We start from the raw sequence: 23,971 nt of genomic DNA on the forward strand, positions 1-23,971 counted from the left end.
TACGCCACTGCCAACTTTGGGAACGATGTGTGAACCAGCGCACCTAATAGTCAGGTTCACTATGTTTCAATTTAAACTTTCGTGGGAATTTTTTGGGGATTTGCTAATCTATACATTTTTGGAAAGGGCATTGTATGAGGAATCAGAAAATATATGTTTCCATTTGCACAGATGTCTGAAAGGCGGCCATCTTGGCATTTACAAAATGGCCGCCATAATACACACGTTTTGTAATATCTTGGCTTCTAAATAAGCTAGAACATTGATTTTAACTGCTAAACCTACATTTTCAGGGTCAATGAATCCAATGGTTGGAGTTACAAAGCAATGTTTTGTATTCTTCTTCTTAAAAAAAAAAAGTATATGGGCACAGGCAGCCATTGCTCTGCAGGATCCATAGGCTAATTGGATCCCCTGCAAAATTGGTACTCCAAACATGAGGATGGCATGCTTAAACCAACAACCACAGACGTCCTCCCAGCCCCAAAGTCCATCATTGAGATGGTACAATGCAAATGCAAAACTGACTGTTCTTCTGGCAGATGTTCATGCAGAGCTAAGAACTTAGCCTGTACCGACATGTGCAGCAGCCAGTGCCAGAACGATGACGATTCCCAAGCTGTGACGCACGAAAGTGATGATGATGAACTAATCTAACAGCCCAGCTCACATTGGCACGCATTGGACTCGCCATTCACATATCACATCACACATAGCATAAACGCTTATACATAGTCAAGAGACACAACCCGCCTGTCATTACACATAGAGTAAATACACATCCCACAAACAGAACAACCAGCACACCATACACTCCCCACATTCCTCCCATTCATTTATTTTGTTTCATTCCCTATTTTTATCATTAAATATGATATACGGAGCTTATTCTCCATGCCGCACCCGCCTTGAAGTCCTGCCTGAGAGCGTTCCTCACTTCCTGTTTGCGCCAACTCAAGATCCCCAAAATCTGGCGAAGAGCCCTAGTTGTTGCGATCCCTAAACCGAATAAGCCTGAAGGGGACCCTAAGAGTTACCGTCCCATCTCTCTGTTATGCATCCCCTTCAAGATCCTCGAGATGGGGCCGTCTTTATAGACCTGACGGCTGCCTACGATACCGTATGGCATCGCGGCCTCACCTGCAAGCTGCTCCGCCTGCTGCCGGACAGGCACATGGTCAGAATGATCATGGAGCTCATCCGTAACCGCAGCTTTACCCTTACCACCGGTTGCGGACAGCTAAGCAGGCTTCGACGCCTTAAGAACGGCGTCCCTCAGGGATCGGTCCTGGCCCCCCTCCTCTATAATATCTACACCTATGACCTGCCCAACACACTCTCGCGGAAGTACGCCTACGCAGACGACCTCGCAGTGGTGTACTCTGCTGGAAATTGGCAGTCTGTGGAGGGGATTCTGAGCCAGGACATGCAGACACTAGTGGCATACTTCCGGAAATGGAGATTGAAGCTTAGCGAGGCAAAGACGGTGTCGGCTGCCTTCCACCTTAACAACAGGGAGGCTAAATGTGAGCTTAGAGTATACCTAGATGGAACTCCCCTGCCATGTTCCGCTGAGCCAATCTATCTCGGCGTGACATTGGACAGGACGCTCACGTTTCGCCGGCACCTCGAGTCACTGCGCAAGAAGTTAACAGCTCGTGTGGCGTTGATGAGGCGACTGGTTGGCTCAGGCTGGGGCGCCGGCGCAAAGACCTTGCACACGGCAGCCCTAGCCCTCCTTTATTCAACTAGTGAATACTGCGCCCCAGTATGGTGTCGCAGTGCCCACACCCGCCTCATCGACTCGCCTATAAACGAAGCCTTGCGGTTTGTGACAGGATGCCTGCGTCCTACCCCCGTGGACAACCTTCCCATCCTAGCAGGCATCCAGCCCGCAGGCCTCCGCCGCATGGGAGCCACAGCACGTCTCGCCTGCCGGGCCGTGGAGCTTAATAACCATCTGCTCCACGATAGGCTCACTATAACAGCGGAGCCCTCCCGGCGTCTCAAGTCGAGACACCCATTTGTGCCTGCCGCACAGGATCTCAGGCAGCAATGCAGAGATCTTAACATCAGTGCGGCAGGATGGGCGGATTATATGTGGCGCGCGGAGTGGGAGGCAAACACCTCCAAACTCCGCGACCATATCCCAGTCGCCGGCCCTGAGCCCCTCGGGATGGACTTGCCAAGGCTATCCTGGGTGAGGCTCAATCGTCTCCGGACCGGCATCGGGCGTTTCCGCTCATCAATGCACAGATGGGGCTTGGCCCCAAATGCGTCGTGCGAGTGTGGCGCAGAGGACCAAACCGCAGACCATGTTATCCTGGATTGCCCGGTGTACCACCCACCCAACGGGATGCATGTTCTGTCGGTACTAGATGACGAGACGATGACGTGGCTTCTGGAGGGGTGTCCAGAAATATAGCCCGGGTGAGCCCCTCAACCAGGTCTCGGGGTGGTAAAAGGGGAGCCCCTCGGCCCCGAGCATGGTGGAGTGGAGAGGAAAACAACTACCCATACGCCGAAAGTAGATAATTAAATATGCCATTAGGCTAAAGATTTACCTGCCTCTGTATTGCCTTACTGGTTGCTGGCTGTTGCCATAACATCCAAAAATGTATAGATGAGCAAATCCCCCCAAAAAGCCAACAAAAGTTTAAATCATAACATCGAGACTATCTAATGCAGGAGGTTGTCGTGATCATACTGTGGTCTGTGGACTCACGTATGGAAGTAATAGAAAAACGACAATTTCTTAAAGTATAAGTTACAAATTTTTATGTGATGATATAAAAAAAAAAAGAATACAAAAAATAGCTTTGTAACTACAACCATTGGATTCCTTGACCCTGAAAATGTAGGTTTAGCAGTTAAAATGTTCTAGCTTATTTAGAAGCCAAGATATTACAAAACGTGTGTATTATGGCGGCCATTTCTTAAATGCCAAGATGGCCGCCTTTCAGACATCTGTGCAAATGGAAACATATATTTTCTGATTCCTCATACAATGCCCTTTCCAAAAATGTATAGATTAGCAAATCCCCAAAAAATTCCCACGAAATTATATAACAAACCTGACTATAATGCCACTGCGGACATCCATCCCACTGACAAAAGAAACTCGCACGTATCCAATGCGTATCAGTAAGAAAACGAATTCATGTGCAAGGCAGAATTTTCATCACATTGTTAGAATTCCCATCATAAACTTTCAGAGCCAAACGCAGTTTAGTTCTCCAATAACAATTACAAACCATTCCCCCCAATTACCCTTGGATAAAGAAAATCACTATTAGCCCCTTTGTCCTCCGTAGATTGGAACTTTATGCGTGGCAGATCCTTCTCATTCCATTTGGAGGTTTGGTTCTATGCGTTGACTTCAATGCCCGAGAGCAGATCCACCTGATACTTACGCCAGTGTTTTTCAACCTTTTTTGTGCCACGGCACATTTCTTACCTTGAAAAAATCCCACGCCACACCGCCATCCCAAATGTTACAAAAAGATACATAGTAGCCTATCATATATGTAACATTATAAGAACTTGTCGTTATACTCACTCAGTGCGAAGCCTGGCCCTGTATGTTGGCCATGTATGCGAGCCTTAGCCGCTTATCCATATGTCGGCCCGGGTCGGGTCAGGTCGGGTCGGGTCGGGTCAGGTCGGGTCACTTTTGATCTGTTCTGGTTTCCATTATACACAAACCGACCCGGACTAGTAGGAGGAGTAGAGGATAGTAGGCGGAGTTACGCGTCACACGCAGCCTGGCAAAAAGCTTCCGGGTGTACACAGCAACAGCAGTGATTTTTTTGGAGAGAAAGAGAAAGAGAGAGAGGAAGCTATGTACACATAATAAAGTCATGTTTTTTGAACCCTTAAAACCACTGCCTTCACTTGTCTGCTTTATGAACTGTAGTATCTGTTACGTCTGTGTTTACGACAGTTTGGGCTTTACGACATGTGCCGTATTACGTTTTGTGTTACACTCGTGTTTGATTAAATGGAGTTGCAAGCTCCGACTACAAGCTCTGAGTTCGACTCCGTTATTGAACATAACATTGGCGACGAGCGATGGCTGATTGTTCTCTACCAACACCCCCTCCTTTCCTAGCAGTCCCGGCAGAACCACCGATTCCGTGGGGCCGCTGGATTTCCTCTTTCGAAACATACATCCTAGCTGCCGGTTTGGAGGATGTATCAGACAAGAGGAAATATGCGTTGTTGCGGCACTGCCTGGGAACGGAGGGTCAGCGCGTGTTTGAAACACTTGGCCCTGCGGCGAGATACACAGACGCTGTGGAACTATTGAAGCAACACTTTGCCCCTCCACAAAGCGCTCTTCTCCGCCGCGTCATATTCAGACGAAGACACCAACGAACAGGTGAGACAGTGACACAGTATGTGGCTGATCTGCGGGGTTTGGCGAGCGTATGCAAGTTCGGGACATTACAGAACGAAATGATAAGAGACCAACTCATCTTACACACGAACTGTGACAAGATTAGGGCAAAACTGTTACTGGAAAATGATGAACTTACATTATCAGCAGCTCTGAACATGGCGGTCCAGGTTGAAACAGCTTTAGAATGTGCAGTTAGTTTTTCAGCCTCTCCCAGCTCACCGGCAGAGGGCGCGCACAGCCTACAGGTGCCCCTCCTCCACGTGAGTGCAACCAGCGGCGGGGAGAGCATTTTACTGGCCTCTCGGTCACGCGACCAGCCACACCAGCCGTGTGGGAATTGCGGCTCTTCTGCACACAATTCAAGAGCTCTGACATGCCCAGCCCGTGGTAAAACCTGCTCCAACTGCGGGAGACTAAACCACTTTCACAAGGTCTGCAGGTCTGCCCCAGCTAGAGCTTCCCAGTCACCTACCACAGTCATCCATAATGTCAGCTCAGGACGAGCGCCATTCAAAACATGCTCGTTGATGGTTGGTGATGTCACTCTGCCGCTCCTCCTAGACACTGGAGCCACAGTGTCCCTTGTGAACTTGACGACCTATACACAGTTCTTCTCCCATGTGCCCCTGGGGTTGCCCTCCACCACCCTGCGTGGCTATGCCAACTCTAAGATTGACATTGTGGGCTCTTTTCAGCTGCCTGTGAAGTACGGGGAGAGGACACTGCCGGCTTTCAGGTTCAACGTTGCACGCCACGGGACCAACTTGTTAGGCCTCGACCTGTTCAACGCCCTCGGTTTCACCCTGCTAGACACAGCTGGCTCAGAGATTCACACCGTTTCCATCCCCTGGCAGCAACAGTGGCCTGCGCTGTTCAGCGGTGTAGGCTGCCTCGACACTTTTGCCCACCAGCCTCTGTTAGATCCTACAGTGATGCCTGTTATACAGCCCCTCCGCCGCTCCCCCCTGGCTCTCCGCGATGACATCTCCTCTCAACTACAGAGCATGCTCGATAGCGACATAATTGAGCAGGTGAATGCATCGCCTTGGATCTCCAACCTGGTGGTGGCGAAGAAGAAGTCTGGGGGGCTGCGCATCTGCGTGGATCTGAGAGCGGTAAACAAGGCCATCATCCCTGACAAATACCCCTTGCCAACGATAGAGGAGCTCACCGCCCAGTTCTACGGGTCCAGCGTGTTCTCTAAACTGGACCTCCGTCAGGGTTACCTCCAAGTGCCACTACACCCCGAGAGCCGCAACCTCACAGCGTTCATCACTCACAGAGGGGTTTTCCGCTACAAACGCATGGCTTTCGGTTTAAGCTCCGCCCCCAGCTGCTTCCAAAAGATCATGGCCTCCATCTTCGCTGGGATCCCAGGTGTGGCCATCTATCTTGATGACATCGTGGTTCACGGGGCCACCGTCGAGAGCCACGACGAGCGTCTCCACAGTGTGTTCAGTGCATTGGCCAAGCATCACCTCACACTCAATGGTGAGAAGTGTGTATTCGCCGCCCCAGCCATTGACTTTGTGGGGTTCCGCCTCTCAGCTGATGGCACGTACCCGCTGCACTCGAACACCGAGGCCATCCATCATGTCCCGGAGCCCACCACAGCCGCTCAGGTGGCCTCCTTTCTAGGCATGACGGCGTACTACCTCCGTTTCCTGCCACAGTACTCGGCCACAACCACACCGCTGCGGAAGCTGTTGAAGCATGACGAGCCCTGGCTCTGGACGTCTGCCTGCTCAGACGCCGTACGCCTCCTGAAGGCCCAACTCACCTCGCCACCGGTCCTGGCGCATTTCGACCTGGCCAGCCCCACTCTTGTCACGTGCGACGCCTCTGCCACAGCCATTGGTGCTGTGATGTCCCAGCTGCAAGGGGGGGTGGAGAGGCCGATCGCCTTCGCCTCCCGTGCTCTCAGCCCCACGGAACAGAAGTACTCGGTGGGGGAGCGGGAGGCCCTAGCATGCCTCTGGGCATGTGAGCGCTGGCACATGTACCTCTATGGACGGCTATTCACACTGAGGACAGACCACCAGGCCCTCATCACCCTCCTGGCCACGTCTGGCACCGGTCACAAGCCACTCCGCCTCCACCGCTGGGCCGACCGCCTGCAACAGTACAACTATCGGCTACAGTTCACGCCAGGACGAGACAACGTGGTAGCCGACTTGCTATCACGCGCAATCCCCAGCCCACCCACAGCCCCAACCTTGACCCCCGGACTGGACCAGGCTGAGCATGACCTCGTCCAGCTCCTCCACACACCCCTTCAGGAGACGGTGTCGCTGAAAGAGCTCCGGGATGCCTCAGCCGATGACCCCACCCTCTCTACACTCTCAACCTACATCACGCAGGGGTGGCCGGTAAGAGTACCTGACGAGCTACTCACTTACTCCAGGATCAGGGAGGAGTTGTCGGTTTGGAATGACACCTGTGTCGCTCGCGGGTTCTGCACTGTGGTCCCAGGTGTCCTTCGGGCGCGTATCCTTGCTATGGCGCACGAGGGTCACCTGGGCATAGTCAGGCTCAAACAGCGCTGTCGTGAGGTTGTGTGGTGGCCAGGCATCGACAGGGAACTCGAAACCCTGGTCAAGGATTGCACTGCCTGTCTCCTTAGTGGTAAGACCAGGGCTCCAGCTCCACCCCCGCCCATGCAGCCGTTGGACTGGCCATCTCAACCCTGGGAGCACCTGCAACTGGATATCTGCGGCGAGCTGCATGGGGTACCACATCACCAGCGTTTTCTCGTTGTGACCTACGACCTCCACTCTAAGTGGCCAGAGGTGACACCTGTGGGCTCGGTCACAGCAAAGGTGCTGATCGGCATTCTCGACGCTCTGTTTGCGCGTTGGGGCCTGCCCAAGAGGATCACGACTGACAACGGTCCTCAAATGGTTTCCCATGAACTGTCCTCCTATCTAGTGGGTAAAGGGATCCACCACATCCGCACAGCGTTCTACCACCCTGCTGCGAACGGGGGGGTGGAACGGCTGAACCAAACACTGAAGAATGGCATCAGGGCCCACCTGGCACAAGGGTGCACGCTCACCACCAGCCTCCTCCAGACGCTGTTGCATTATCGGGCCACGCGACACGCCACTACAGGAGTCTCCCCAGCCTCCCTCATGCTGGGGCGGGAGCTCCAGCTGCCTCTCGATAGGCTCCGCCCTACACTAGCTCAGCTCCCGGTCCATCCAGTTCAAGCCACAGTCACCAAACACCAGCGCTTGATGAAGGATCGTTTCGACAGGGCCAGACGTGCTAGGCCACCTGTCATCGCTGTGTCGGACTGGGTCAGGATCCGACGACCTCATCGGGACAACAAACTCCAGTCGTTTTGGTCTGACCCTGTCCAGGTCAGCAAACAGCTTGGCCCGGCCTCGTTTAGGCTCGCCGACGGCACTCGCTGGCATGCTACCCGCCTGTGTAAGGTGCAGCCTCCCCCTGGCCCAGCGCTGAGTGTGGCCTCTTCCACAGTCTTGCCAGCCGCACGGTTGGATGAAGCAGCAACCCCGGCGTACCAGGCTCAGCCCCAAGGCGTGGAGCCGCCACCAGTGGCTGTGGCTGCACCAGAGCCACGTCTGGTTCGAGCACGCAACAGGCCCGAGCACTTGCGTGATTACATGACTGAGTATCACACCTAGGTTGTGTGAGGGGGGGGGAAATGTTACGTCTGTGTTTACGACAGTTTGGGCTTTACGACATGTGCCGTATTACGTTTTGTGTTACACTCGTGTTTGATTAAATGGAGTTGCAAGCTCCGACTACAAGCTCTGAGTTCGACTCCGTTATTGAACATAACAGTATCATCATCGGGAAACAGCGACAAGACGCGAATCTACCGGAATTTGACACAGCCGGTGTTATTCACAGACAAACACGGTGCCGTTTGCGGGTTAATAACTTCGGTTTACCGGGGGTTAGGATAACAATTCAAACGTGTCCGGAAAGAGGAGAAGCCAGGGAATTCAAAAGTTTTTGAATGGAGTCGATCCTCCACTCCTATCACCGTGGACACAGCGCGGAGCGAATTCCCTGTTAAAACCGGCATTTGACTCATGAGTGAATGGTGAAAATGGCTGGACGGCTGCGGGCGAACTCCCGGTTCATCGAGTTTACGGTTAAAGGCATAACTTCTCGGGGTGTCAGCGCGGTGGTTAAGGGCTCAAAATGACCGTAGACAGATGGTGAAGTTAGCAAAGGAGTATTGTGTTTTTTTACCACCTCCACAGCCGGTGTTATTCACGGACAAACACGGTGCATAATAGCGATTTTTGTGTTGTGCTTGTTGTAAATAAAAGTTATATGATTCATTGAAATGACATTAAACTAAGATAATACGATGGTCAGAATAATTTTCCGAATCTTTATTAATAAGCTATTACAGAAAATGTAGTGACATTTTCCTAGTGAATGTGGTATTTTCAAGATGGCGGTTGTGAATAAATAATATGGGATGGGACATGGGATGACGATTGTCCATTGACCAATCAACGGTGTGCAGCGTCACACGTCACTGCGTGCGTCCCAGGTCCCAGGTCCCAGGTCCCTGCTCGGATGTGGTACCTGGGACCTAGGACTGAAGCGACCCGGACCGACGAATGGAAAAGGGGACCGAAGCGGGCTGACCTAGGTCAGCACCAGGTCAGCACCAGGTCTGCAACGTAGTGGAAAAGCACCAAATGTGTCACTTGCAAGCAGCTTTGCGTCATCACACTTCTCATCAGTTAAAACGGTGTTCAGCTCCTCCCGTAACTCAAACACGCGGGCGGCACTTTTCCGCGGGACAATCATCGGACCGCCGTATGGAGCAATAACGTCTTATGCTCCGCTCCCATCTCTTCACATAATGCTGCATATAAGCGGCTTTTCAGAGGTCTTGTTTTTACAAAGTTTACCATACGAACAACAGCTATGATCTCCGCTGGTAAAGTCTCGGCAACATAGCTGCTGCTCCATCAGTGCAGACACTTACGCAGCTGTCCCACTGAAGTCCTCCCCTGTTGTTTTTTTAATGCAATGTCTTGCAAAAAAGAAATGTTCTGTGATTGTGTCTCCATCCACAAAGCGTGCATTGGCCAAGAGTTTAGCCATGACTCAAGTTGCAAAACAAACTGCCCACTGCCACGTATCTTCTCCAAAACAACACTTTCGATGTCTGCAGACATGTCAGCAATGCGTCTGGCAATCGTCTTAATCGAGAGGGGAACTTTGGCAATTTCTTTAATGACATCAGAGCTAAGCATCGTGTTCACAATGGCTTTGCAGTCCAGTAATATTAATGTCTCTTAGGGTGTGTTCCAGTGGCGGCTCCTGCCAAATCTCTCAGGGGGGGCAATTGTTGCGTTGATGGTTAAGGTGACACGTTCAAGGGTAAATTCACCTAAATCAGCGGGCTTAAATAAATTGACTCTCACAGCCATTGGTATTCAGTTATCACATCTTTTATTTTAGGTGCAGCAAATCCAGGATAAAGAGCAGTGGCACAGGGGCTGATAATGTGCAATGGATGGATAAAACTATTTACATACTACAAAATACAAAATATGGACGGCATACATACTGCTCACTTGTATTGAAATTTAGCTCGTCTCTCTTTCAAAGCAGCAAAACAATCAATGACCCTCTCATTAAAATCAGGCATCTTCCTGACTAGTTCCCTCTCCATTGAAAGCATGGCCAGTGCATTCAGGCGCTCCTGGCCCATTGTGTTTCGCAGGAAGTTCTTGATTCTCTTAAGGGTCGAGAAACACCTCTCAGCTTCAGCTGTTGTCATGGGAGTAGTAATTAGGATGTTCAACAGAGCTACAGTCTCAGAGAAAGTCTCCTGGAGGTTGTAACTGTGTAGAACCTGGTACAGTGCCAGTGCACCAGAGCAGCCCTTGAACTCAGCACTCTCATAGACAAGGGACAGCTCAGTCTTGAGCTTCACCTGGTTCAGCATGGGGTATGCCTTGACAGTGGTGTTCAGAGCCTCAACAGGGAATGCATGGCAGTGCTGTTGGAACATCTCTCCTTGGAGCAGCGTGGCACTCACAAGGTGGTTGGTGAAAGAAAACCTTTCTTTGGAGTGGGCCAGGATTGTGTCGCAGATCTGTCAAAAGTATGGGGTGTAAAAGAAAATGTGGAAATAAGCACTTTGGAAGTACAACACTGAATAAAGACTGCTACCATCCCATCCCTGAATGTAACTCTGATTGGTGGTGATTTTCCAACACTGTGTTTCAAAACTTGGACCTACCTCTTTAGACAGCCTCTGCTTCTCTTCTTCTCCCAAGACCCTCCTTGATGTTCTGGTTCCTGTGGCTTCTTGCTGCTGCTCTTGAGATGAGCTTTGGTCCCTGAAGGCAGACAGACCAACAGTGTTAAGATTTCAAATAAGAAAATGTAGCTGAACAATCTGCTGTCTTGTAGTTGTAATTGTATCTACAGTAATTTCTGAAATGTAGTCTAACGATGATTTAAGGTCTCCAGGAGAGAGGGATCTGTTTTAAGTATAACAGTTGACTTTAGCTTTAACAGGCTGTGCACATGAGTCACTCCCGACCACTTAGATATCTTGGAGCTATTTAGGTAGATATGCTTATTCTTGAATATAAATATGTAGGTCTATCTATTCACAAATTAAACCTCAGACATTTTTAGACATGTTCTATATATTAGCCTAATACATATATATAAAAAAAATGCTTAGTTGTAATTCGCTGACAAAATGTATTGTTTGATACATGTAATATACTACATTACATTAAGTAACTACATATTAATATAATGTAACATAATACATTAAATGCAAAGTTTTGTTGCAAAAAAGAAGCTTCGCATAGCAACCTACCAAATGAATAGTGGAATATCCTACTCCAATTACTCGGGCAAGCCCTAATTTTAATTCAACTCATTGTTATATAAGCCTACTAGTTTTACCGGCGCCTTTCCCATTCATCATAGCATGCATACATTTGATTATTACAAAGTTCTATATTACGGAGAAGGTACAAACTATATTTTTTGATCTTACCTTATGGCCTGCATGCTGCTTGTGGACGGCATGTTTTATGAAGACTGCGTCAATGTCAACCCCTCGTAAATCCTCGGTTATACGATTTTTCAATTTTCCCTGCCTTTGTATAAACTTGCTTTATAATTAAATTTGGTCTGGGTGGTCCTAATTCCTTTACTGTTAATTTCTCCTGGTTGCTACGACGGCTGAACGGAGTTGTTCAGAACATTACTAGCCGCCATAGTGATCTGAAATGAAGGTGAATTGGCTAGCTCGTCTAAAGCTACGCCGGACATGACGTAAGCACGTACGATTCTTTGTGCATGTCCCAAAACCCCATAGACAAACGACCGAATGGCCTGAAGTTACCAAAATAGATTTTACATGCAAGTCTACGAGAACAGCCTAGTGCAACTTCGAGTAGACTGAAAGTTGCCCTGAAAGGGGCGGGACTTGAAGCTGATTGGAACATACTCCACAGAACACTAGCTGATTGGACTATGATATACTCCACAGAACACTAGCTGATGGACTATGATATTCAGAAGTAACACTGTCTAGAAGTCATAGAAAAAAAATCTCTCTCTTCTCCCTTTGGTGGGGCATTGCCCAATTGCCCCTAATGAACCAGCCTCCCCTGGTGTGTTCTCACTAGAACATTTGCTTCACTTGGAATCAGAGTTTTGGATAGAATTCGCTTTTGGCGAGAACGCTGCTCGAGGCAGTGCATACGAAAACAACAGCGGGTGTTTTGACGGGTGTTTTGACGGGTGTTTTGTTTGCAGATTGTGTTTAAGCTAGCTAGGGACCATGGCACTGTTTGATAGCTGTCCACCACAAAGCACAATGGAGTCGGTGCAGCAGGATCCCTCTTCAAATATGTATCCATCTTTGTTGTTAGCATTGTCACTTGTCTGCCCGCATCTCTAATTCTCTCTAAATATATAAAAATCAACAACGTCAGATTAAGCTATTAATCGCGCTACCGCCACCTGCGCAACCATACGAGAGCAGTTTGATTTTTTTTTTTTTTTAATTGCGCCTTTATTTTTCTGGACCAATTAAGTGGAATTTGATCATTTCCCACGGCACATCTGATGATCTCTCACGGCACACTAGTGTGCCTCGGCACAGTGGTTGAAAAACACTGGTGTACGCCATACCTGTCAACCCTCCCGTTTTTCCCGGGATTCTCCCGTATTTTACCTTTCTTTCCCACTGTGCTCCCGTTTAAATATTTTCCCGTAAATCTCCCGTATTTTTCACCTATAATATAATATAATGTAACACTTAATTGTTAGACGTTGGCGCATGCGCACAATCGTTATATCCATGTCGGAGTTTACTTGTTTCCTCTCGTTTCTTGGGCTGCGTTCGTAATCTTGCTCTGAGAGCGCCGGAACGCACACTAGATGCAACGTCATAAAGGGACCAAGTAATTTGATTGGACAAGAGGCATTCCATGAGTGGTGATCAGATTTTTAGAGCGTATTTACGAACGCAGCCTCGGTTATCTCCGTTTTGAAATGATCGCTGGTAGCATTGCGCCGCTCTTTTCCCATTGACATCATGGTGTCAAGTAATGTATAAATAAATGTGCTGAATTGATATGCCCTTTTGTGTTTTCATGTATATATATATGCAGGGATGTTCAAAGTATTTTACTTTCAACCAGGTATCTGATTCTGATCACCTGTAGTCACTTACTTAATTATAGGAACTAGTTAACCCAATTCTTGTTGCACTGAAGCAGGTGGTTTATTGACTGTGTCCCCTTGTCTAAATGTAAGGGGTCTCATATGGTTGTCTAGTGGTGATGTTAGGATTGACTGTGTCTACCCTTGTCTAAATGTAAGGGGTCTCCTATGGTTGTCTAGTGGTGATGTTAGGATTGACTGTGTGTACCCTAGTCTAAATGTAAGGGGTCTCCTATGGTTGTCTACTAGTGGTGATGTTAGGATTGACTGTGTGTACCCTAGTCTAAATGTAAGGGGTATGGTTTGTGGGGGGGGGGGGGGGGGGGATGCGGGGGATATCCCTTATTTTCGGGAAAATATCCCTTATTTTAAAATCCCAATGTTGACAGGTATGCTGTACGCACCACTTGAGTTGATGTTATTGCGCAAAGACGTAATGGCGGCAGAGCGACAGTCAAGCTAACCAATCAGTGTAACATTACGGCATAGCAACACTCTGATCATTGGCCACTGATTGCGAGGGCTGACCAATCGTCGCTCGCAGTGCAGAAAGAAGCGCTTTCTTCTGTTTTGAGGACGTTTAGGTGGGGAACCACAACAGCCGGTGTCGTGTCAGTATGGGTTTCCATATCAGATAGTGTTCCCCCCTCTATTAATTGTGATTTTAGGAGATATCGAAGGCCAAAGTTAATTGGTGCTGGCTTACTTACATGTCAATATTGCATTCCAAGTGCTTTCATGCATTTTATATAATATTTCAACATAATGATTTAATCCAGAATATTCATTGATATTAACCTGGTGTCAATTTAACACCAACATGAATCAAAATGTTTGACTTTAATGATAAAAGATTACAGATGCAATCAATAATATGTTATCTGCAAGAATCAGCAACTTCCAACTGAATGAGAAATATGCATATCTGGAATACATCATTATATTCATATAGTCGATCATAAATGCATGGGAATATCAGTTATATTATTTACAAAAATGTGACGAACAAGGATATAACATGACTGACAATCAATACTAAAGTTGTAAATAATACTTATTGCAAAAGTTGAGTAATATAACATTAATATTCATGGTATTATCATTAACTGTAATTAGTCATCATTAATCGGGAACACTAACTGACATGACACCAGTCACGAGCCGAACCAATATTGCACTTTTAAAAACATAAATTCAATGGAACTAATTGAATTGACATTCTAATGAACAAACTACGTAAATGCAATTGTCCATGACGTTGAAAGATGATTAGGTTCATGATGAGGCTATTTGCACCATTACATAATATTAATAATGTTCTAGACCGACTACAGGCCTACCATAATTGATTATTATTCAAATAAACAGCAGAAAAAGGCTCAAGTGTTTACATTAATTACTGTGCCTTTATGCAGAGCAAGACAATGTTTTAATAAAAATAGATAATCAGTAATTTGGCATTTAACTGCATAAAAAGATGATGATTTATTTTCCAAATCAAATTCTTGTCACTCAGTTTGGGGGCCATGCTGAGAATTTTCTAGTTCCTTTATAGAAGGTACAACGTGGCTAACAGCGACATCTATTGGCTAAATGCTGCACATTTGCATGCCAATACAGCAGACTCATTCTTTAAATCAAATAAAAGTTTATTTATCAAATACATATAATTAATCCGTAGACAATGCAATCAAATGCTTAGGGTAACAACAACTGAACAATGCAGCAAACAACCATACACAATGCAGTACAATATAATACTAATAAAAGGTGGCAAGGTGTATAGCAGCAATGTTGGGCAATAGCAACAGTAGTAGCATAGAAGTGCAAATATGCAATGTCATTTGAGAATGAAAACCTGATGTACCTGTATAGTTCCTAACCATAAGCCTTGACCGCTGTATGGGTGTGGTGTGACCATGTCACAAGTCCTCAGTGATGTGGACACAGAGGAACTTGAAGCTGCCGACTGATCACATCAACAAGCGTTAAATGACGATTTAAATAAATATGTAACACAACACTAAAATTCCCATGTATTTCAGTAATAGTGTTTTACTGGCATGTGAGCTCAAGAAAAGTAAAGTGAATTAGTGCTGGGCCAGAACTAATGCCTGCACACCTGGTAGATCTCTAGGATACAAGTTGGAGTAATACGATTGTATTTACACCAGTTTGCACAGTATCAGTAAATAAATCTGACACAAAAGGACAGTCGATTAGATACTTTTTATTCTCTCCTTAGCGGGGAACACAGTATGAAGACACCATAAACAAAGAAACAAAGATCTGTAAACACGGTCTATATTTCACCATTTCAAGACCCCTGATTTCTGTATGGGACAAATCCTTTCTTCCATAAAGATTGCAGTTCATAATCGATTTAATTCAGTCAAACTCAATCGAGTTCATTGAGGAATCGCCACAGAAACAGGATCAAACAATAGACAAGACTACCAGATTATAGTCTGATTTACTTGAAGCCTGGTGGTGGTGGTATGAAGCCTGGTGGTGGTGGTGGTATGAAGCCTGGTGGTGGTGGTATGATTGAGTGGCTTTACTGTGGTGGTGGGCTGGCCGTGTTGGCACGCAGGATCCCCCGGAGGACTTTGTAACTGGCTAGGGGCTGGTTCTCTTTAGGGGGGTAGCACGGGCCCCGGTCTGTGACATAGGAGTAGGGGAAGCGGAGCACCCAGAGGCCATCGGAGGGCAGCACCAGCTCTGTCTGCTCCGGGTGGAACGCTGGGCAGGGAGGAGGGCCGTGCTGCACCTGAGGTAGAGATGGAAAAGGCTAAGTTCAGGCAGCTAATCTGGTCAAATGGACCCAGAATTGAGCTTGACAGCATGTTGTGACTATTCTCAGTTCAGCTATTATTGTACCACAACTTTTATGGCTAGAGTGATCAGCAGGATCATAATAATTCCTCCCATGTTGTCAAGAGTGGGAAACAAAAACCCTGTAAGGAAACATTCAAAGACATTTTAAATAAAGAGAGAATAGCTTACCTGTGGGTTTAGAGTGATCTCCAGGGGGGCATCGGGTACTACGATGAACAGCCGTGTCAGCTGGGCGTAGTGTGGCTTCAGCCCGCGGCCCTGGGCAGGGGACGGTATGTACAGGGGCATGTCGGCGTTCAGAGCCCTGGTAGCCGACTCCTTGGCCCCTCCGGGCCCCGACACCTTCACCACCTTCTCAGGCCCGGAGCTGAAGAAACGGCGCCCCCTACTGTCCTCGTACTCGAACCCCACAAAGGCACGGGCCACGTCGTCTCGCCTACGCCCCCCCCGGGCCAGTCCGCCCGCGCTCCCCCTCTTCCCCGCCAGGGCTTTGTTGGGGGCCGGCCAAGAAGACGGCCCCCCGTCCAGGGGGTCGGCCAATCCCACTTCCTCCTCAGAGCGGGAGCGGATCACTACGTCCCAGGGCAGGAGGAAGGAGGAGCCGGGGAGGAAGCCTGGCTGCTCCAGGCCCGTATGACAGTTGTAGAGCTTGGCCGGGCCCAGCTTCACCAGGGACCAGCTGGAGAACTTGGGCAGCAGACCCTTGGGGCAGCCTGAGTGGACCATGCCGGGGAGGTACTCTACAGTGGAGGGCTGGCGATCCACCAGGCTGGGTCTCTTCTCTTGGCCCTCAGTGGCACCATCCCCGAAGGGCCCCAGGCTGTCGGTGGACTGGCCCAGGCTGAGGGCAAGGCTGAGGCTGGTCCTGTCCCCTGGAGTGTGGGTGGTGGTGGGGTCCTTCAGTGTCTCCGTCTCCCCTGGTTCTGCCACCTCAGGAGGCCTTGGTGCTTCGTCGCAGGCTGGTGCTGGGTCCGGGGTGCTCGGCTGGAAGACGGGGAAGTTGATCCTCTCCAGTTTCGCGCAGCATTTCTCCTCCAGCATCTATGGGGGATATTTATTTATTTATATATATATATAGAGAGAGAGAGAGAGAGAGAGAGAGAGAGAGAGAGAGAGAGAGAGATAGAGAGAGAGAGAGCGAAATAAATGTGTGTATATATGTGTGGTGGCCTGGGAAAACCCGTCGGATGTCGCTGGCGTTCGTTTGTGGCAAAGAGCAAAAATTGTGTGTGTTTATTTCTCTCTCTTTATATATACACACACAATTATTGGCACCCCTGGTATTTTTTTAAAAAAAAGGGTTATAACATCCAACCTTTAACTGAAGTCATGAATGAAGTAAATGTATTCAGAGAAAAAAATTAATCTGTCATCAAGAAATAATTATTTCTAACAAAACCATGTGTGCCTCAGCCTTACCCTTGTGGCCTCAGTGGTCGATTGTTGATTTAAAGAATACTGACCTGATAATAGTCATAATTGGCAGCCTGGATGTCAAAGGGGTCCTCACGAGGGGCTTGTTTACGGCCACAGTTGCAGGAGCTTGTGGAGCGCCCCCTGCTGTTGTGATTGAGGATAGGCGGGTTGTGGTCCATCTCTGGCTTTTCACCTGCAAAGAGAACCACAACAACATTTTCAGGTTATCACATACTGTACATACACACACATTGAACCACTATAAGTCTCTCCTGCACTCAACAGTGTCAGCTGTGTTTTAAACTTAATGACACCAAAGCCAGTGGCAAAATAACTAGTTATGGCCATAATGAATAACTGATGCTAGCAGTAATTGCCATTTCACCTGTGGGGTAAGTGAGCCATCTTACCTGGTTGTGGCAGCAGGTGAAACTTGTGCACACAGTGCTGGTCTGTGAGGCTGCGCTCTTCACACAGCTGATGTCCGTTACTCCAGAACTTGTAACAGTCCTCATGGAGCTGCAAGGCGTACCTCTGGAAAGCTACGCCGCGCGCGTGCTGGCTGTAGACCCGAAGTGCTTGAGTCAGTTGGTTCTTGTGTACCGTGGTGGTGTAATTATGGGGAAGGTTAGACTGGTAGGCACTGTGTGCCAGGGGCAGGGCTTTCTGGCACCGGTTCTCAGAGAACTTTGCGTCCGCGTCCAGAAAACCCTCCATCACTTTCAGTTGACTCTGCACTTTGACGGCCAACTCTGCCGTCTCTTCCTCCGTGTTGGTGATCATGACCTGGTACAGCTTGGAAGCCACGTGTGCCCATTTAGAGTAGGTAGGCAGCTCGAAATGGGAAGGCTGCGGATTGCGACCCACACTGTCGTCGAAGCCCTTCTTGGTCAACACCAGCTCGACGTGCTGCCATAAAAACTCCTTCAGAGTGCAGTCCACCAGTTGCCCACCTGAGGTCAGACTGCTGCTCTCTACTGTAAAGGAGGGGGGTCTTGCTGCACGGCGCATCTGTGTATAGTGCCTTGGTCCAGACAGTGAAGTGTTTGTGTCGTTTTCCCACAGGGTGCAGTTGGAACGTAGTTGTCCGAGCAGGGCAGCCACCGGGTCCTCCTCTGGCCCGGGCACGACATACACAAACGCCTGGTTGGCGGGCACAGTGAACAAGCAATTGCTGCTTTGGTTGGTGAGGACTCTGCTCTTCCGAAAGATGCGATAGATCTGGTCCTCCAGGGCGTGTTGAAGGCGTCGTCGTGGAGAATGCTTTTTGGGCTTGTCATGGTGGTTACCTCCTCCTGACGTGTCTGTGGCGTTTCCACTGGAACCAGAACCACTGACTCTCAGAGCTCCGTTCATCTGGAACACGAAGAGCAGGCGGGGGGGGCAGGGCCGGCAGTTCACCTTCCATTCCTTGGAGATGGTGGAGTCTTTGACGGCAGCGCGCAGGAGTGGCAGAGCTTTCTGGCGGAGCGCGTCCAGCGCACGGAACAACCTGCAGGGTATATACAGGAATCTTGAGGTTAATTTCAATACCTTTCTAAGACTTTTTAAAGACCTTGTCAATATTTTTCCAGACCTCACCGCCACTTCGAGCTGTAACCGTTTACATCAGTGACACCTTTAACTTAACTTGTTCATCTTTGTTTTTTAAGACAACTAATAAATTCACGAACTTTTACTAAACGTTTTTAGGACTCAAACTCTTTGGACAGTCTAATTCAGAAAAAGACCTACAAAAAAATTCAAGACCTCATAAAATCGTGAGAAGACTTTTTAATACTTATTAAGGGTCTTGATTTCCCCAAAAATTTATTTATCAACTTTTAATACTTTTCAAGACACCTGAATAGGAGACCCTGACCTGTCATAGGTGACGTTGAAGGAGGACGTGGGGTGCACCAGGAGCAGGACATGGCACAGGGAGAAGAGGTACAGCAGCTGCATGCAGTGTTGCTTATCCGCCCCCTTCCAGAACTCGTGCGCGTCGGAGTGACCGATCCCCGCGCTCAGGGACTCACACGCACGGAGGAGCTGCCGGTTGTCACAGATGGAGGTGAGCACCAGGTACAACACGCGGGTCTCCTGGCTGTAGTACGCCTGGATCAGACTTCCACCGCTCTGGATGTCTGTCTCTGTCTCGTCTAGACCCCCTTATATTTATGAAAAAAATATAATTATACATTTATAATTATGAATTATGAATTATTACAATTATAATTGTATAATTAATAATATAATTGTATAATTAATTCATTATAATAATAATAATTAATTAATAATACTTTTATTAAATAATTCCTGGTTATATTATTTATTATACAATTATAATTATTATATAATTATGTTCTACTAATGAACATACTAGTGAACATACTAATGAAATGTTAGAATAGGTATAGCATAGCATAGAGTACAGCAATAGGTTAAAATAGGTATAGCATAGAGTACAGCACAGTGTTTTATTTGTACAGTATAGCATAGTGGATAGTGTACATAGCCTTTATTTGTGTAAACCAGCTCCTTTCCCTTCTTGTTTTTTTGTTTTGTTTTTTCTTTCCTAGCACCAGGGGAGCCACCCCTCCCAAATTTCGTTGTTTGGTACCTGTACTATATCAATGACAATAAAGATAAAGACCAAAGACCAATTATTATGAAATATATATTCTCACCGCAGAGAGGGAAGAGGTGCTTGTCCGCCAGCGTGTTGATCAGGAGCTCTTTGGGCGACCCGGGCGCTTTTACCGAATATCCCCAGAACACAGAGACCTTCGTCTTTGTACAGGGCGTCTTCGATCACCTCCGATTGAAGGAGCGATCCGACACTTACGATGGGCAAGGCCATGTTGTTAACACCCTGATAAAAAAACACGGGGGGAAAAACGGCGCACAAGATCAACTTCCGGGACGGCGAGTGAAATGTTGAGAAGGGTCCAGCTGCGGATATCAAATCCATCACCCGGAAATGTGATGTACCATACGTCATCATACCGCGCCTGCATATTTGCATAGACTACGTAATCGCCTTACTACGGTGGAAACTACGGTGGAAACCATGAATCGCCTTACTACGGTGAAACTACGGAAAAAACTCATATGTAGAGTACAGTCCTATCAATTGTTCGAAAAGGAGTAGGAAGAAGCCTGTCCTACCCCTGTTTATACTTAACAATTATGCTTACATTATATAATCCAATTAATTAATACATATATTTCAGTATCATCCGTTCTAATACTTTTTCATTAAAAATAATTTAAACCTTTTTTTAAATAGAGCAATAGAGCAATATTTCTGCTTTCCTTCATATTTTCTTCATATTTTTGACATTAGGAACAAGTTATTAGTGTGATCACGATATCCGACCTCATGTACAATCCTCATAGCTTTTTTCTGTAGTGTAATCAATGGGTTTAAAGTGCTTTTATATTCATTTCCCCATATCTCCACACAGTAACTCAAATAGGGTAAGACAAGACAACAATATAGAGTATACAACATCCTCTGTTCCAGATGTTTTGCCCTGCACAATACTGCAATACTCCTTGATACTTTGGATCTAACGTATCTTATATGAGATTTCCAACAGAATTTACTGGGCTTAAAGTGCAGACTCTCAGCTTTAGGTTAAGGGTATTCACATCCAAATTGAAGGAAGGGTTTATGAATTATAGCTCTTATATATAATAACCAAAAGTAATTAGACAATTGACTCAAAAGCTGTTTCATGGGCCAGTGTGGGCTATTTATTCCTTCATTATTTCTTTATCAATTAAGCAGGTAAAAGGTCTGAGTTGATTCCAAGTGTGGCATTTGCATTTGGAGGCTGTATACGCACAACATGCAGTCAACAGAGCTCTCAATGCAACTGAAACAGGCCATCCTTAGGCTGTAAAAACAAAACAAAAATCCATCAGAGAGATAGTGGGAACATTAATACTGGCCAAATTAACTGTTTGGTACATTCTGAGAAAAAAAGAATGCACTGGTGAGCTCGGCACCACAAAAAGGTCTGGACGTCCATGGAAGACAAGAGTGGTGGATGATCACAGGATCCTTTACATGGTAAAGAAAAACCCCTTCACAACATCCAGCCAAGTGAAGAACAGTCTCCAGGAGGTAGGCATATCATTATCCATGTGTACCATAAAAGAAAGACTTCACACAAGCAAATACAGAGGGTTCACCACAAGGTGCAAGCCATTCATAAGCCTCAAGAATAGAAAGGCCAGATTAGACTTTGACAAAAAACATCTAAAAAAGCCAGCCCTGTTCTGGAACAGCATTCTTTGGACCGATGGAACTAAGATCAACCTGTACCAGAATGATGGGAAGAAAAAAGTATGGCTTGGAACGGCTCATGATCCGACGCATACCACATCACCTGTAAAACACGGTGGAGGCAGTGTGATGACATGGACATGCATGGCTTCCAATGGCACTGGGTCACTAGTGTTTATTGATGATGTGAAGACAGAAGCAGACAGATGAATTCTGAAGTGTTTAGGGATATTCTGTCTGCTCAGATTCAGACAAATTCAGCAAAGTTGATTGGATGGTGCTTCACAATACAGATGGACAATGACCCAAAATATAGTGTGTAAGCAACCCAGGAGTTTTTTAAGGCAAAGAAGTGGAATATTCTGCAATGGCCAGAGTCAATCACCTGATCTCAACCCAATCAAGCATGCATTTCACTTGCTGAAGACAAAACTAAAGGCAGAAAGACCCACGAACAAACAACAACTGAAGACTGCTGCAGTAAAGGCCTGACAAAGCATCACAAAGGAGGAAACCCAGCATTTGGTGATGTCCATGTGTTCCAGACTTCCTGCAAAGGATTCTCGACAAAGTATTAAAAATGAACATTTTACTTACTGTATGATTGTTAATCTGTCCAATTTCTTTTGAGCTCCTGAAAATAGGGGACTGTGTATAAAAATGGTTGCAATTCCTAAATGTTTCATACAATATTTTTGTACAACCCCTTGAATTAAAGCTGAAAGTCTGCACTTCAATTACATCTTGATTGTTTCATTTCAAATCCTTTGTGGTGGCATAGAGCCCAAATTATGGAAATTGTGTCACTGTCCAAATACTTCCAGACCTAACTGTATATAAATAAAAGAATGTCAATGACCCCAGGTGTGGGACTTTATTAGGTCAAACAGGTTTGAGGGGTCAGGCAAGGGTCAGGCGATCATCGTTGTAATCCATGGAGCAGGGCAGGAACCGTGGTGCAAGGTGCTGGGCTGGAGGTGTCCATGGTGCTGAGTGCCCACTGATGAGCTAAATAAAACATTATATTTCTGATGAGTCAACAGCACTAGGGCTCCTTCACAAAACCCTTACTGGAATCTTCATACACTCTGTGAATTAGTCTTTACTTTCTGATGAGTCAACAGCACTAACCCCATCCAGTGCGACATGTAGATAGCATATATTTAGAATATGTAAAATGCAAACACCAGAAATGCAAGAAAGTTTGAGGTATACCAAATGGAATTAATAACAAGTGTTACGACCCTTCTGTCTAGAGTAAAATAAGGGCCTAACAGGGTAGAGTGCACAATGTACAGGTGTGTTGCAACACAAATGCCCAAAAAAGTGTACAAGGGATCAAATCAATTCAAGTTTTATTTGTATAGCGCATTTCTTACAAGATGCGACTCAATGCGCTTCACGTAATGACAGATGTTCAGTGTCCAGTGTAGTGTTCAGTGTTGTGTCCAGTGTCCAGTGTAGTGTTCAGTGTAGTGTTCAGTGTTGTGTCCAGTGTCCAGTGTAGTGTTCAGTGTTGTGTCCAGTGTCCAGTAGTGTTCAGTGTTGTGTCCAGTGTCCAGTGTAGTGTTCAGTGTTGTGTCCAGTGTCCAGTGTAGTGTAGTGTTCAGTGTTGTGTCCAGTGTCCAGTGTAGTGTTCAGTGTTGTGTCCAGTGTCCAGTGTAGTGTTCAGTGTTGTGTCCAGTGTCCAGTGTAGTGTAGTGTTCAGTGTTGTGTCCAGTGTCCAGTGTAGTGTTCAGTGTTGTGTCCAGTGTCCAGTGTAGTGTAGTGTTCAGTGTTGTGTCCAGTGTAGTGTAGTGTTCAGTGTTGTGTCCAGTGTCCAGTGTAGTGTTCAGTGTTGTGTCCAGTGTCCAGTGTAGTGTAGTGTTCAGTGTTGTGTCCAGTGTCCAGTGTAGTGTTCAGTGTTGTGTCCAGTGTCCAGTAGTGTTCAGTGTTGTGTCCAGTGTCCAGTGTAGTGTTCAGTGTTGTGTCCAGTGTAGTGTAGTGTTCAGTCTTGTGTCCAGTGTCCAGTGTAGTGTTCAGTGTTGTGTCCAGTGTCCAGTAGTGTTCAGTGTTGTGTCCAGTGTAGTGTTCAGTGTTGTGTCCAGTGTCCAGTGTAGTGTAGTGTTCAGTGTTGTGTCCAGTGTCCAGTGTAGTGTTCAGTGTTGTGTCCAGTGTAGTGTAGTGTTCAGTGTTGTGTCCAGTGTAGTGTAGTGTTCAGTGTTGTGTCCAGTGTCCAGTGTAGTGTAGTGTTCAGTGTTGTGTCCAGTGTCCAGTGTAGTGTAGTGTTCAGTGTTGTGTCCAGTGTCCAGTGTAGTGTTCAGTGTTGTGTCCAGTGTCCAGTGTAGTGTAGTGTT

The 23,971-nt window shown here is 46.9% G+C and overlaps 1 pseudogene across 1 annotated transcript; it reads right to left on the bottom strand.

The window, feature by feature from the left end:
* Positions 1-15,662: 15,662 nt before the first annotated feature.
* On the bottom strand, positions 15,663-20,201 carry LOC308163410 (nonsense-mediated mRNA decay factor SMG8-like; annotated as a pseudogene). The gene is made up of 6 exons: positions 20,029-20,201; positions 19,221-19,500; positions 17,770-18,851; positions 17,407-17,552; positions 16,112-16,984; positions 15,663-15,875 (listed from the first exon to the last, which is right to left on the bottom strand). The product of its transcript is annotated as a nonsense-mediated mRNA decay factor SMG8-like (transcript).
* Positions 20,202-23,971: the final 3,770 nt, after the last annotated feature.

Source organism: Nansenia antarctica, assembly GCF_963989245.1.
Source record: "Nansenia antarctica genome assembly, chromosome: 8".
In the NCBI taxonomy this organism is placed as follows: Eukaryota; Metazoa; Chordata; class Actinopteri; order Argentiniformes; family Microstomatidae; genus Nansenia; species Nansenia antarctica.